The sequence below is a fragment of the Puma concolor genome, chromosome B4 (assembly GCF_028749965.1).
Source record: "Puma concolor isolate L17-30 chromosome B4, mPumCon1.1.hap2, whole genome shotgun sequence".
Classification (NCBI taxonomy): Eukaryota; Metazoa; Chordata; class Mammalia; order Carnivora; family Felidae; genus Puma; species Puma concolor.
In genome coordinates this window covers 107,535,010-107,548,188 of record NC_141673.1, presented here as the reverse complement: position 1 = coordinate 107,548,188, position 13,179 = coordinate 107,535,010, and the positions used below count along the sequence as shown (strand labels likewise).

The 13,179-nt window shown below is 45.0% G+C and overlaps 1 protein-coding gene and 1 pseudogene across 42 annotated transcripts in view; one reads left to right on the top strand and one right to left on the bottom strand.

Moving 5' to 3' along the window:
• The window catches only part of CACNA1C (calcium voltage-gated channel subunit alpha1 C), a 767,747-nt gene that overhangs the window by 514,955 nt on the left and 239,613 nt on the right, over positions 1-13,179 (bottom strand). The window lies entirely within an intron of this gene.
• Positions 4,720-5,222, top strand: LOC112867222 (large ribosomal subunit protein P1 pseudogene; annotated as a pseudogene).

The window sequence follows — 13,179 nt, the reverse complement described above, 5'->3', positions numbered from 1 at the left end:
CCCCCCACCCAAGTGATTCTGCTTTTTCTAATCCCTATGAAATCAACAGACCATAATGCATACCCCAACACCTAATTGAACTGTATGTCATCTTATGTTATGTTCCTTATAAGAAAGTTTAATTCTTGTTGTTTGTGTTATCACCCCAACTAGACTATACATTCTTTGAAGATAAGGACCACGTGGGAAAAAGCACATTTTGGTAATCTGTTTCTGAAAATTGTATGTTCAGTGGGAAATGCTAACCTATTTCCCATTATTTTAAATAGGAAAAATTATAATGTGTTGCATTACATCAACCCCAAACCAAAATATATTATAATGTATTTCCTAAAATGTAAGCAAAGTACAGCACATAACTATCATATAAACTATCACATTAGGATGTAAAGTGTTTAAAATAGCACTTCCTGATCTCTCCGTTGAATGTGCAGAAGCCTGTCACCTGGTTTCTCCCAGACTCTGAAAAGGGCCCAAATGGATGACCTCCTTCTAGGAAGGTTGGCGGTCAGGAAAAGGGGAAGAGTGTGTTGCGGATGTATTATGGGTCGGAAAAGCAGTCTGGTCTACCTCACTATTTATCAAATTGGCTTTGCAAATCCTCCAACACATATATGTGACCAAGACTCCTCCCCAGAGAAGAGGATGAATGTTCCTTTAGTGTAGTCACATGGCCTTTCTTAGCCCCCAAAATATCCCCAAAGCACATCTCCTTTACTGATACTCTGTGGGCTCTACAAATCACCTACAATTGTTTCTCATGCTCTACCAGTTGTATTAGAAACATAATTGTGGAGACTTTTTTTCAAAATGTACAGTGAGTTTGGGTGATATATTTCCTGTATAAATATCAACTGAAAAATCATTTTATTCAGAGCTGTGTATAAAATATGAAACAGGACTATTGAAAACTAAGGTATATTCTCCTAGGAATATGTTAACATGGGAGACATTCTGCAGGAGAAACCTGCGTTTCTTCTGAATCTTTACCACCCTTAACACAATGATGAGTACATTGCATGTGAGCACTATATACCTAAGAACTGGTAAATGACTAAATAAATGGGACGAGATTAGGTTGGAGAGAAGGAGAAATCTTAAATCTTCCATGTTGACTCTTCAAAAGAGAAAAAGAACTAAGAATCAACACTCACTGGACACAAAGTGTGAGGTAGACATACATGTCATCTCTATATTCATGACAATGCAGAACAGGAGCTATCACTAGGCCCATTTTACAGATAAAAATACCAAGTTTCACACAGACTAGATAAACAACTTGGCTAAGAGCCACACAACTAGTCAGTGGTGAAATCTAGAATTAAATGCTGGCTTAACTCCAAAGTCTGAGCTCTTTCCAGCATTGCATAGCACCTCCTCCCAGGTCAGAAGCAAACTCAACTCCCATGTTCTGCCATTCCCCCAACCCTTAGTGTCTTATTTTATTTTTGAAAACACTGCCCTGTGCTTCTGAAACCACCAATCTACATTATATAAGTTGTCAACTGGCCTTCTTCCCTCTGGATGTCATCCAAAGGTTTGGATTTTACATCTCATGGAGCTCCAGTGGAAGCACCAAATCTCAAGTAGACTACCAGGAGGCTCAGACTCGATTTACATGGAGCAGCCCCAGGTTTGCCCAACTCGCCCTCCTGCCTCCCTGAGTATCCCCAAATCAAGGTTTATCCCCAACACAGACCATGTACACCAGACCCTCTGCCTCCCCCCTTATTCAAAAACATCAACCCAAGAGGAGTCTACCATCACCATTTACTCATCTGACAACTATTTCTTACATGCCAGCAATGGGCTAAGAACTGGGATATGACAGTGGCGAGAAGATAAATAAGGTTCTCAACCTCACCCAGCTTATAATCTACTGGGGTGACCAACAATCATACAAATAAATGTAATTACAAATTGTTTTAAGTTCTAGAAGAGACAAGAGCAAGATAAAAGGGCAATACAGGGCAAGATAAAAGGTTATAACAGGAAAGAGGATTTAGAATAGGAGCTTAGGGAAGACTTGTCAAATGAAGTGACATTTAATGAGACCTAAATAGAAGGATAAGAAAGAGAAAGCCAAATTAAGAGTGAGCACCTCTGGGTTGTCGGCTTCCTCCTTGTAAGCACCACGACCTGCCACCTCCCAAACCCCACCTCCACAAGTCTATCTCCATGTCTGAACTGTGAGAACCCAGCCTCTCAGGGTGGTGGTGGGAGGGTACCTTGAACTTCTACATACAGAGGTTTCCCAGTTGAATTTGCAGAAGGCTGTCACCTGGTTTCACCCAGTCCTTTAAAGGGGCCCAAATGGATAACCTCCTACCAGGAAGACTGGTGCCCAGAAAAAGGGAAGGGATGAGAATGCAGATATGTCATGGGTTGGAAAACTACACTGGCTTTGCAAACCCTCCAGTACATGTGACCAACACCCCCTCCCCTGGGAAGGGATGAATGTTCTTTGGGGTGTGTGTGTGTGTGTGTAAGAAGTTTTAAATACGCATTCTGAGAGAAATGTAACTAACTCGTCTGGTTCTGATTCATTCATAACTCACCAAATTTGTTTTGCAAGTGCTGTCTGATGTCCAAGAAACTGCCAAGCATCCCTAACCCTGCATCCCGCTTTGAAGTGGTGGTTGTGCAGACGTCACATGCCCCCCTGGGCATTGAAGAACAGAGCCTGGGGCGCTGGGCCCTGAGATTTGGTAAGAAGAAGACCTGCTGTGAAGGTCTTCCAGTCACAATACCCCACGCTACCCCCTTTGGTTCTGTTTAGCAATCTCTTTGGTGTGAAAATGCATCCATAATGCATGAGTGAACGCCCCATGGGTGTGTGGAGAGAAGGGGGGGATGATAATCAATGTTTATTTCATCTGTTTGCTGACTGAAGCTATGTCAGCAGCCAGGTGAGCAGAAAGAAATGTCCTCCTTCTCTAGATTCAGAAAACTGCCCTAAAAACAGAGGAAGAGACAGGCTTAGACATATGACTAAGTCAGGCCCCAGAATTCTAACTTTCTAGTTGGTTCTGTGTTGAATGGACCTTCTCAACCAGGAGCATTATGTCCCCTTAGGAGGTGGTTCGAGGTGAGCAGAGGTCCTTCCAGGTGTCACCATACTTGGGTGGGGACTTAAGTGGGGGTGAAAGCCAAGGCTTCTAAACACCCTGCAGTGGGTGACATAGACCCTAACAAAGAATGGCCTCAGCACTGAGCAAGAGCTACCCTGAGGGGAAGAAGACAAGGCAGTAACCATGGCACTTGGTGGCAACGGGGGAGGACAGCTCAGAGACAGGACTGCAGACATAATATCCTACACCACCTTCTTGGTACTAGCCTGTTGCTTCTCTGACCTAATAGCCTAACTAGGTCTCTGACCTAATAGTTCAGAGGCATGTCACTTTAAGGGAAAGACTATGTATGTCTCACTTTAAACAATACTCAGTGTGGAAATCAAGTCAGTTTCTAAATACTCCAGGGGAGATACTCCAGGTACATACTTGACATACTCCTTTCATAGGATCCCCATGATGATTTTATCTGCATAGAAAAAAAAAACAAACTTTGGTAGTACAAACAGCCACTTCCTAGGCTTCTATGATCAGGCACTTAAAAGCATCTGTTTATGGAGAAGAGAAGTCTGTCTTGGACTGTGAGACATGGGGGACTTTGTCAGACAGATGTCTTCATCTCTGGGACCCGGAGCATTCTAAGGACCTATGGCCCTGTATCCATGGGCCTCACCTCACCCACCTCACCCTCTGCTTACAGAAGACAACAGAGCTTGTACTTTACACACAAAACATTTTTAGATTAAATGAAGGGTCTAAGGATGGTGTTCAGCAGGACACTTTCCTCATGTGAAGCAAGGTCCCTTTCTCTTCTCTGCTGTAGCTCCTGAGATGGTTGTGCCTTCGAGGAGCAAGAAGGCAGACGAGGTACCAGTTTCATTCTGAAAGACCGGGAAGAGAAGTAACGGTCTCCTATCTCCAAAATAATTCTCATTCTGTTAATAAATGCTTGAAATGTCTTTAAATGATTCAAGAGCAGACTTAAAATATGAAGTATCTAATATTCATGCTGAGCTATAAATGACTGCTCTCTAGTTCTTCGGTTCTCGCACAGGTTTTAACAGAGAGAAAAGCTTAAAAGTGCACAATAGCATTGATTACATGGACAGAAAGAGGCTGGAGCATAGTGAAAGTAGAAAAAAAAACATGAAATGAGAGACAAGCCATCACAGGCATGCTCAGCTAAACCAGCTATGAGACACCCACCAGGCAAGTCCCTAGCAGCATGAGCCTCAGTGTCCCTATTTGTAAAATGAAAGATTGAGCTGCATGGTTTTTTTTAAACATTTATTTTTGAAAGAGAGAAGAGAGAGACAGAGCGTGAGCAGGGGAGGGACAGAGATAGAAGGAGACACAGAATCTGAAGCAGGGTCCAGGCTCTGAGCTGTCAGCACAGAGCCCAATGTGGGGTTCGAAAGCACAAGCCACAAGATCATGACCTGAGCTGAAGTCGGACACTTCACTGACTGAGCCACCCAGGTGCTTGTGAGTTGCATGTTCTTAGAGGGCTTCCAACTCTAAAATCCACATTGTCCAGTTCAGGCAAGAAGAAACAGAGGCCCGAGGTCAGCACTGAATAATTTCTCTAATCGTTACAACTTAAAGAGAAAAAAAACATATTTTTGCACGTGACAAAAGACTAGAAAAACGTAAATGGTCAGTATCACTTTTCAGCAGCTGCCGCTAAGGTGTTCAGTCCTTCTGAGGAAGCTGAGGCCGTGCTGGGGTGGGTCCCCCACTTCACCCTGAGACTAGCACGCGCCCACACCATGGCCTCCATCTTGGAGCTCACCTGCATCTACTCAGCGCCCTCATTCTGCATGACAATGAGGTGACAGAAATGGAGGATAAGATCAATGTCCTCATGAAAGCAGCAGGTGTTAAGTGTTAAACCTTTGTGGCCAGGCCTGTCTGCAAAGGCTCTGGCCGATGTCAACATCAGGAGCCTTGTCTGCATGGTAGGGGCTGGTGGGCCTGTCCCAGCAGCTGGCGCGGCACCAGCAGAGGCCCTGACCACTCTACCACTGCTGCCCCAGCTGAGAAGAAGGCAGAAGCAAAGAAAGAAGAATCTGAAGTTTGATGATGACATGGGCTTTGGGCTTTCTGACTAAACCTCTTTTATAACATGTTCAATAAAAAGCTGAACTCTTAGGGGCACCTGGGTGGTTCAGTCGGTTAAGTGTCTGACTTCAGCTCAGGTCATGATTTCGGATTTTGTAAATTCAAGCCCCACATCAGGCTCTGTGCTGACAGCTCAGAGCCTGGAGCCTGCTTCAGATTCTGTATCTCCCCCTCTCTCTGCTCCTCCCATGCTCATGCTCTGTCTCTCCCTGTCTTTCAATAATAAATAAGCATTAAAAAATTTTTTTTTAAGCTGAACTCTTAAAATGAATAAACAAACAGGTGGTGGGTACCCTCTAAGTCCCTGCCAGGAAGACCAATGATGAAATCAGTATCACTGCCTGCCTAAAAGCTATCACTCCTGCTCACTGGCTGGCAAAGCCCAGATTCTGGTTGGTTGTGATACCACAATCCCAGTGTTGGAGGTAAGTCCTAATTCATCTAAACCAGTCAGGAAATCCCATTCTCCTTGCTAAAGGGACATTTGACCAATTCCTGGCCAGGAGAAATGGTGGAGTGTATTGGACACTTCTGGGGTAAGCGTCCTCATTCTTAAGACACACTCAGGGGGAAGATGCCTCCTGTGGCCTGGACATTGCTGCTTCTGCCTGGGATGTGTGAAATGGGTAGAGCTATCTTACGATTTCGGGGGAGGTCTCTGAGGACAGAGCTGCCACACCAAAGATGTCAGAGCACAAAGGATCGGAAGGATGCATGCCTCTAAGCCCCTCAGGAGACGATGGGCAGGATGGAGTGATAGAACAATGTGGAGCCACTTGTTGAAGGTCAAAAGGGAAAAACTCACAAGCTTCAGGAGAAATGACTTTACGCAACTAATACCTAACTTACAAGAGCTTACATTTGCTTCAGGAAAAGTTTAGAAAAGATTTTTGGATAATACACTATAATATATGATTGAAAACAATTAACAGAACATCACAATGCATCCCTCACCTTGAAGACTAAGAATCACATGGAATAAATATGCTGCTCTGTATGTCACCTCTTGTTGGCCTTGTCAAAATGAATGCCCGCCACAGCAACCCTGGACACAGGGCTTAGTAGGCAGGTCCTCCGCCCTCTTCCCTTAATACCAGGATCCCTCATCTGACCTTCCCACCTCCCACCTCTGACTTCCTCCCCCTGGTGTGACCTGAGAGCTGCAGGGTAGAAAATGAGGAGTTTCTATCAAAGACACTGCAGAATTTACCTTTTCTACCAAACATGATTCAATTGCTGTTTTTTAAAACTGAAGTCTTCACAGTTTGGTAATGGAGGAACTCAATGCCACTGTGCGACACTGAGAGTACCACTCCCCCACACGTGTGGGGCCTACAGTATACCGAGTTGTAGGGAATCATTACATGGTGAGTCATTCTTATGCCTGAGGAACACATCCACATAGCCTCTGAGGGGAGGCCTCTGGTTCAACAGAGATCAGGCGCTCTTCTGGCGGCATATCTCCTCAGAAGCCACTTCTCCAGGGGAGGCAGAGGTGGGGAGAGAGCCAGGTGGGGAGGAAAACAGGCAGGCAGATCCCCAGGTCCTGGCCCCTGCTGCCTTCAAAGATGCTTTCAGCAGAACGGCCAGATCTGAATATTTTGTCCTAAAGAACGCAGGCACAAACACAAGCACCTTCCTTCTTGAGCATGTCCTTTACTCCTGTTTCAGCCGTGTGTGTGTGTGTGTGTGTGTGTGTGTGTGTGTGTGTGTGTATACAAACGCAGCCTTGAAAGGTAACTCCAGTCCTCTCCAAGCCCTGGCTGCCACTCCAATATCAAGGCCATCTCACCCTCAGGAGCAGGCAAACCACATAATGATAGAAGATCATTTCCATACAAGGGCCTTCCGGTAGTAAAAATTCATTTAGGAGGAAATAAATTTGAATTGAATTTTACTAAACCCAGAAAATGTAAATCAGGGGAACCTTCCTAATGAAATTGCAGCTTGGTTTGAAAATGATCTAAGGTTGCATTTCAAGAAACAGGTTTGTTTCTGCACGGAACTGATTCACTGGGTGATTATTTACAGAAGCCCTGGTTCTATTAAAGGGTCCTCAAAAATGTCAGATTTTGAAATTAATAAAATTCATTTCAGTTTGGTGCTTCTGGTTCCAAATTTAATCATCCTCCAGTTTGGTCCTATTCAATCACTGATTTGAATGTAGGAAAATCTCACCTACCTGAATGTTTTTGGAGGAAGAAGGAGGAGGAAAGTCTTGTCTAAACTGATGAAAAAATCCAAATGGCTGATTTTTGAAGAAAAATGGTTCTAATACTTGTAGTATTGAACATATAATAAGCTAAGATTTAAATGAACACTAATAAGTAAAATTGAGTTAGTCACTGAAAAATTACAATCCATAATAGGCTTTTATTACATAATAATGAATTACATTATATCACTGAGTCTTAATTTTTTAAATCAATGGGAAACACAGACTGTGTCAGAATTCCTGGGGTACAATTTGAATTTAAGTCACACAGCACTCAGGATTTAATTGGGCATTTCCAATGGTCAGTGAGTAGCTTTAGTAAAGTCAAGAAGCAGGGAAGCTGGAGAGGGGGAGAGGGAGGACAGAGAGAGATGGAGAGAGGAGGAAAAAGAGGGAAAGAGGGACTGGGAGGAAAGAGAGAGGGCGAGGGAGGAGGGGTAGAGTGGAGAGAGAAGGGAACGAAAGGGAGAGACAGAGGTAGAGGGTGGGGAAGAGATCCACCCAGGGAAGAAGGGATAAATTCTTAAATTGGGAATCTCGATTTACATGTCTTGATAGAGAAGAGCAGCCGAAAGAGTGGTAGGATTTAAATTTCCTAAGGGCATAGGGTAGGCGTTCTGGGCTGTAGTGAGGTACCTTGCTGCAGTCTCCTTGTTCTGACAGCTTTAGCTCCCATCTCCCATCTTAGAAGAGCAAGATGGTGCCCCTGAAGGAAGGGGTGCTTTGGGCCAGGCTGTGCCTGGTAAAAAGCCAGCTCTGGATATACTGCTGGCCATGGGACTGCTGACCTAAAAAGGACCAGAATATGTTTCACTGGGCAAGCCCAGCCCATCCATTCTGAACCAGAAGGCAGGCTGCTAACAGGTTTTGTCCTGCTCAAAACTACAGAAGCCCTGGAGTCTTCCCTTCCTGCTGCCCACCTTGTTCCTATCAGCTCTGGATCTGCTGGGCTAGGTGATATTTAAAATACTCAGGGGGCACCCTGGTGGCTCAGGTCATGATCGCATAGTTCGTGGCTTCGAGGCCCACATCAGGCTCTCCATTATCAGCGCAGAGCCTCCTTCAGATCCTCTGCCCCCCTCTCTCTCTCTGCCCCTTCCCTACTGGTTCATGTCTCTCTCTCTCTCTCTCAAAATAAATAAATAAATAAAACTAAAAATTTTAGAAAAAAATACCCAGGAAGAAATGTTTACAGGAGACCATAAGGGCTACACCTACCACAGCCTCAAGAACCCTGAACCACACTGCTCTCCTTGCTGCTTGCCTGGACCATGTAAATACCCAGTAAACTCTCGGTTCTTCCTCAATTCCCTCTTATCAGAGTAAAGATTAATCGGACATCCTGCTTTTACACTTCAGTGTTAAATGTGTTTCTGTTCTGGCTGGAAACTGCTGACGGCTTTCCAAAAGTAGTTCGATATAGAGGGAGTCTAACTGCAATTCTATACTACTCATTTACAAAAATATTATTTTCCACTGTGATTCATGGTAACTATAGAGTGTTTCAGCTGTATTATGGGTTAAACAGGCCAGCCCAGAAATCTAAATGCCATTTAAAATTTTCTAAGTTTAAAACACCAAGCTAACAATGAATAAAAGAACAGTTCAAAATTTGGGGATTGCCAATAAATTATTTTTGTGTGTATGACTCAAAATATCTTACCAATGGTACTTCATTTAGGCTTTCACTACATTTAGGCTAGGAGATCTTGACTATACTTTATCACAATTTATCACCTGAGAAGTAGCAAAGAATCCCGGATTCATTAATTCCCACTAAGAACTGTAGAGTGAGCTGGCAAATCACAGGTATTCAGGATAGATGGACAAGAGGAGCTTCCTGAAACAACAGGAGGGTTCCGGACTCCTTGTCCTACTAACCAGCCTGACAGATAAACTACTGGAAGAGAGGCTGAAAGAGTCTTACAAGTTCCATATTCCAAAAGGAAGCCCTGCTCTACCAAGGCTGGCTCTTGAAGATGTACTTATCAGGGATGGTACCCCTGAGGGGGCACAGAGTGTGAGGCCCCCCTGATCTAAAGTCTCCTCTGTCAGAGATTCTTTGGGAGTTTGGAACATATGGCCTCAGATGTCTCTGTCCTCTAAGGGCTGAGAGTTCCACGTATGCTGACATAAAATGAAGGGGGTGCTAAATGGTGCTGGGGTCCCCTTCCTGACCTGACATATGAATTTCTGAGTCTGAGGCCGAGGGGAAGATCCTCACCAGTCTGACATTCACTACCTCTAGCAGGCTTGAATTGCAGGGGACAGAATCAGATGCATAATTTTGTGGCTCCCGAAGAATTATGTCCCTATTCAGTTTAGGATGCTGGCCCATCCACCCATCCTAAGCCTCATCTCCACCCTGCTTCCTGTAGTAATGGCTTTCTACCTCTGGTGCTAACCCCATTCACTGTGTCCGAGACTAGAAAACATTTTGACAGAAGGCAATTTTCTTTTCTTGTGACAACAATGTTTCCCAAAGGAAGCTGTCTCTGAAATAACAGAGATATCAAATCATAGACATATATAGCTGATAGCACTGTTAAGCACATCTAATCTGATCCCATCTTTACCACGGGAGAAACTAAGGCCCAGAGACTCACCCCCAAGTGGCAGTAACACTGGCACAGCCATGATCCCAACTGTCCTGTGGGAAACATGACTTGCTGGTTACAGGGAGCTCTGGCTCCACTGCTCTGCTCTCTAGCCGTGTGATCAGGGCAGGTCTGATGACCCCTCCAGGCTTTGAGATATGCACACTCACTCCTCATTAGTTGCTGTATGGACTAAATGACAAAGGTGTGTAGAACACAGAGCACAGTGCCAGGCAAGTAATAACTATTACTGTCATCTCTGCTATTATTATCAGTGATAAACACACACACACACATCTCTTCTCCCATTAAGGGAATTGTATTTGGTTCATTTGCAAGACATTAGAACATATTCTCTATTTTGGTAACTTGAAAGTTTTCTACCAGATCTCATGATAGCCAAAAAGACATTGTAGTCTGTGTTTGCTCTTGGGAATACAGTGTCCCCAAGTGTCCTCACAGGACCTTTGTTTGGAAAGTATTCCTACTTCTACAATGATGGAATTTTCAGATATGCCAGTGTAGGCTGCAGGATAGAACCTGATGAACACTGTGCTCCTATGAGGGCAAGAAACCCAGTGACACCTCCCATAGGTGTTCAATGGCCAGTCAGGACTTAGGGAATGAGCGTTCCTGCATGGGAAAATGGGATAGAACCAAAGGGAGCATAAGTGTTCACAGGGAGCATAAGGGAGCATAAGAAGTTCATCAAATAGGCCAAAAACTCCTCCAGTCACTGAAACACAGCATTCATAGTGGGAAAGAAAATAAGAATATCACAGAGCAGGAATGGTGGGGCGGGGGGGGGGGGGGGGGGACAAGCAAAGAAGCCCCAAAAGGGGCCAAGTGTGTCAAGGAAAAACATTTACCAGGAAATCTCCAAAAGAAGGAACTGTCCATGGACAGAAAGAGAGAAACAAAACTTACCACTACACATGAAAAATGACTGAGGAATTCCAGTTGCCTAAAATTTCAACACAAGTAAACAATGTGATGTGGAAGGAGGAGGGAGGGGGATGAGGAGTGAGAGGAGAACAAGGAGGAGGGAGAGGAGAGAAGAAGGGAGGAGGAGGAGGAAGGAAGGAGGAGGGAGGAAAGAAGAGGAAAGGAAAAGGGAGGGGGAGAATGAAGGAGAGGAGGAGGGAGGGGGAGGAGGAAAGATGGGGAAAGAGGAGAGAGAGAGGGAGGATGAGGAGGAGGGAGGGGGAGGACAAAAAGGAGGAGGGAGGAGGAGGAAGGCAGTATATAATCTCAGGCTATGCTGTCCTAAGGGGAAGCAACAGTCTCTCATCCCTGTGGCCAGGTAGAGCTGAGGAACTGTGGGTCAAAGGCAAACAGCAGAGTTCAGATGAGGTGGCCAGGACTGCAGGGAAAGGGTGCAGTGAAGAGGATTGTTAGCCTAAGGGACAACCAAGACAACCAAGAGACACATGGGAGCTGTCTTTGGTATCAACAAGGATTTCCTAAGGAAGGGAGAATACCTTTTTCCCCTCCAGATGGCAAAATGAAGTGCAACAGGTAAAAGATAAAGGAAGACAGCTCTAAGAAAACCCTTTTTCAGGATTACAGATATCCCCAAATGGATTTCCACTCCTAGAGGTGTTGGGGCAGAGGCTGGATGGCCCCAAAGACTTGTCAAGAGACTGCTGCAGGAGAAGACCCTCTGCTGGATGGGCCAGGGCCCCTCTTAGCTCTGGGAGACTGGGGGAGTGGCAGGAGAAAGGGTTTTGATCCTTGCAGCACATGCCTGACTGTGTCAGCTGCTTAGCTTGCCTGGGCCTCTCTTCCTCTACCTCTCAAAGAGAAGTAAAGGCACGGGGCTCTCACAAAGAGCAGGCTGCTGGGAGAGTACGTGAACCCTCCAGCTCTGCCAGCCATTTCCCTGCAGGATCTGTCATGCAAACCAGCTCCTCAGGGTAACAAGTTTCAGCCGGGTCTTCCAGACAGGGCCAATAAGCTGCAGCTCACGTGGGAGGACACACTATGTCTGCCCTAACTGCAGGTGTGGCATCCTAGAGCAACGAACCAGCTTCTGCATGTGCTCTGCAAATTTAAACCTACTTGGAGCCACATCTTGAATCTCAGTAAAAAGACTTCTGCTCAAACAGACGGCTATTTTAAAAGGTTCTCCTCCCATTTATATCTAATGTGCTAAGTTCTGAATTCTGAATGCAGAGGACAAAGGCCCATCTCCTTGAATAAAAGCACGGCATGAAATTGTTTAGCCCCACTCCCCCTCTGCAGCTCCAGCTCTCACAACTCCCCATCACACACTGTCCCCTTGACCCATCTAGGTCAGTGTCACTGACCACACAGCACTGTGCCTTTTAATACCCTGTGACTCTGAGGGTGGGCGGGAGAGGAGTGACAGCTGCATTTTAATTGAGGATCTGCTATGTGCCAGGCACCATATTACACATTTTCATATATTATCTTATTTCTCACAACAACCTTGCAATTTGGGTGGCAACATTCCCATCTGATCCTTAGTGAAATTGTATATAAAAGAAAGAAAAAGTTACTTAAAACAAAAATTGACGCCATCTGCTTCTGCCTTTGAAGCAATGGAAAAATGAATCTCTCTACCACCCCTTTTCCCTCATCCAAGAAGATGGGGTCAGATCCCCATCAGATGGCCCATCATGTGGGAAGGCACATCAGTGGATATGGCCCCTTGTGTGGGAAAGCACATCAGTGGATGTGCAGAGGAAAGCTCTGAGATAAGTTTAGGGACTATATAGAGCTGAACTGCTCTGCATAATAAAAATGAGGAGAGTATGTTCAAGTAGTTTGGGGGCAGTAGAGGGGGAGAAATAGAAAGGGCAAGAAATACATTAAAACTGTAAGGCCTGGGTAGGCAAAAATGTCGGAAGGACTTTCTAAGCACAGAAACTTCAAACATTCAATATTTACATTACAATGATGTGAACTCCCTTTAGCTTCCCAAAACCTGAGTACAGGCTGATATACTCATAAAAACCTTGTGTGGGACTGGAGTGTCTGTGTGTGTGAGTGTGAGTGTGTGTGTGTGTGTGTGTGTGTGTGTGTGTGTAACTCAAAGAAGGGGAACAGGTCCATGTCAGGGTTTGTCCAGAGCAGGGAGAAGGGCATACTCAGAGAAAGTGACTGTGGTTGACACTGGAGCCAGCAGGGACTGTAGAAGGCAAGTCCCTAA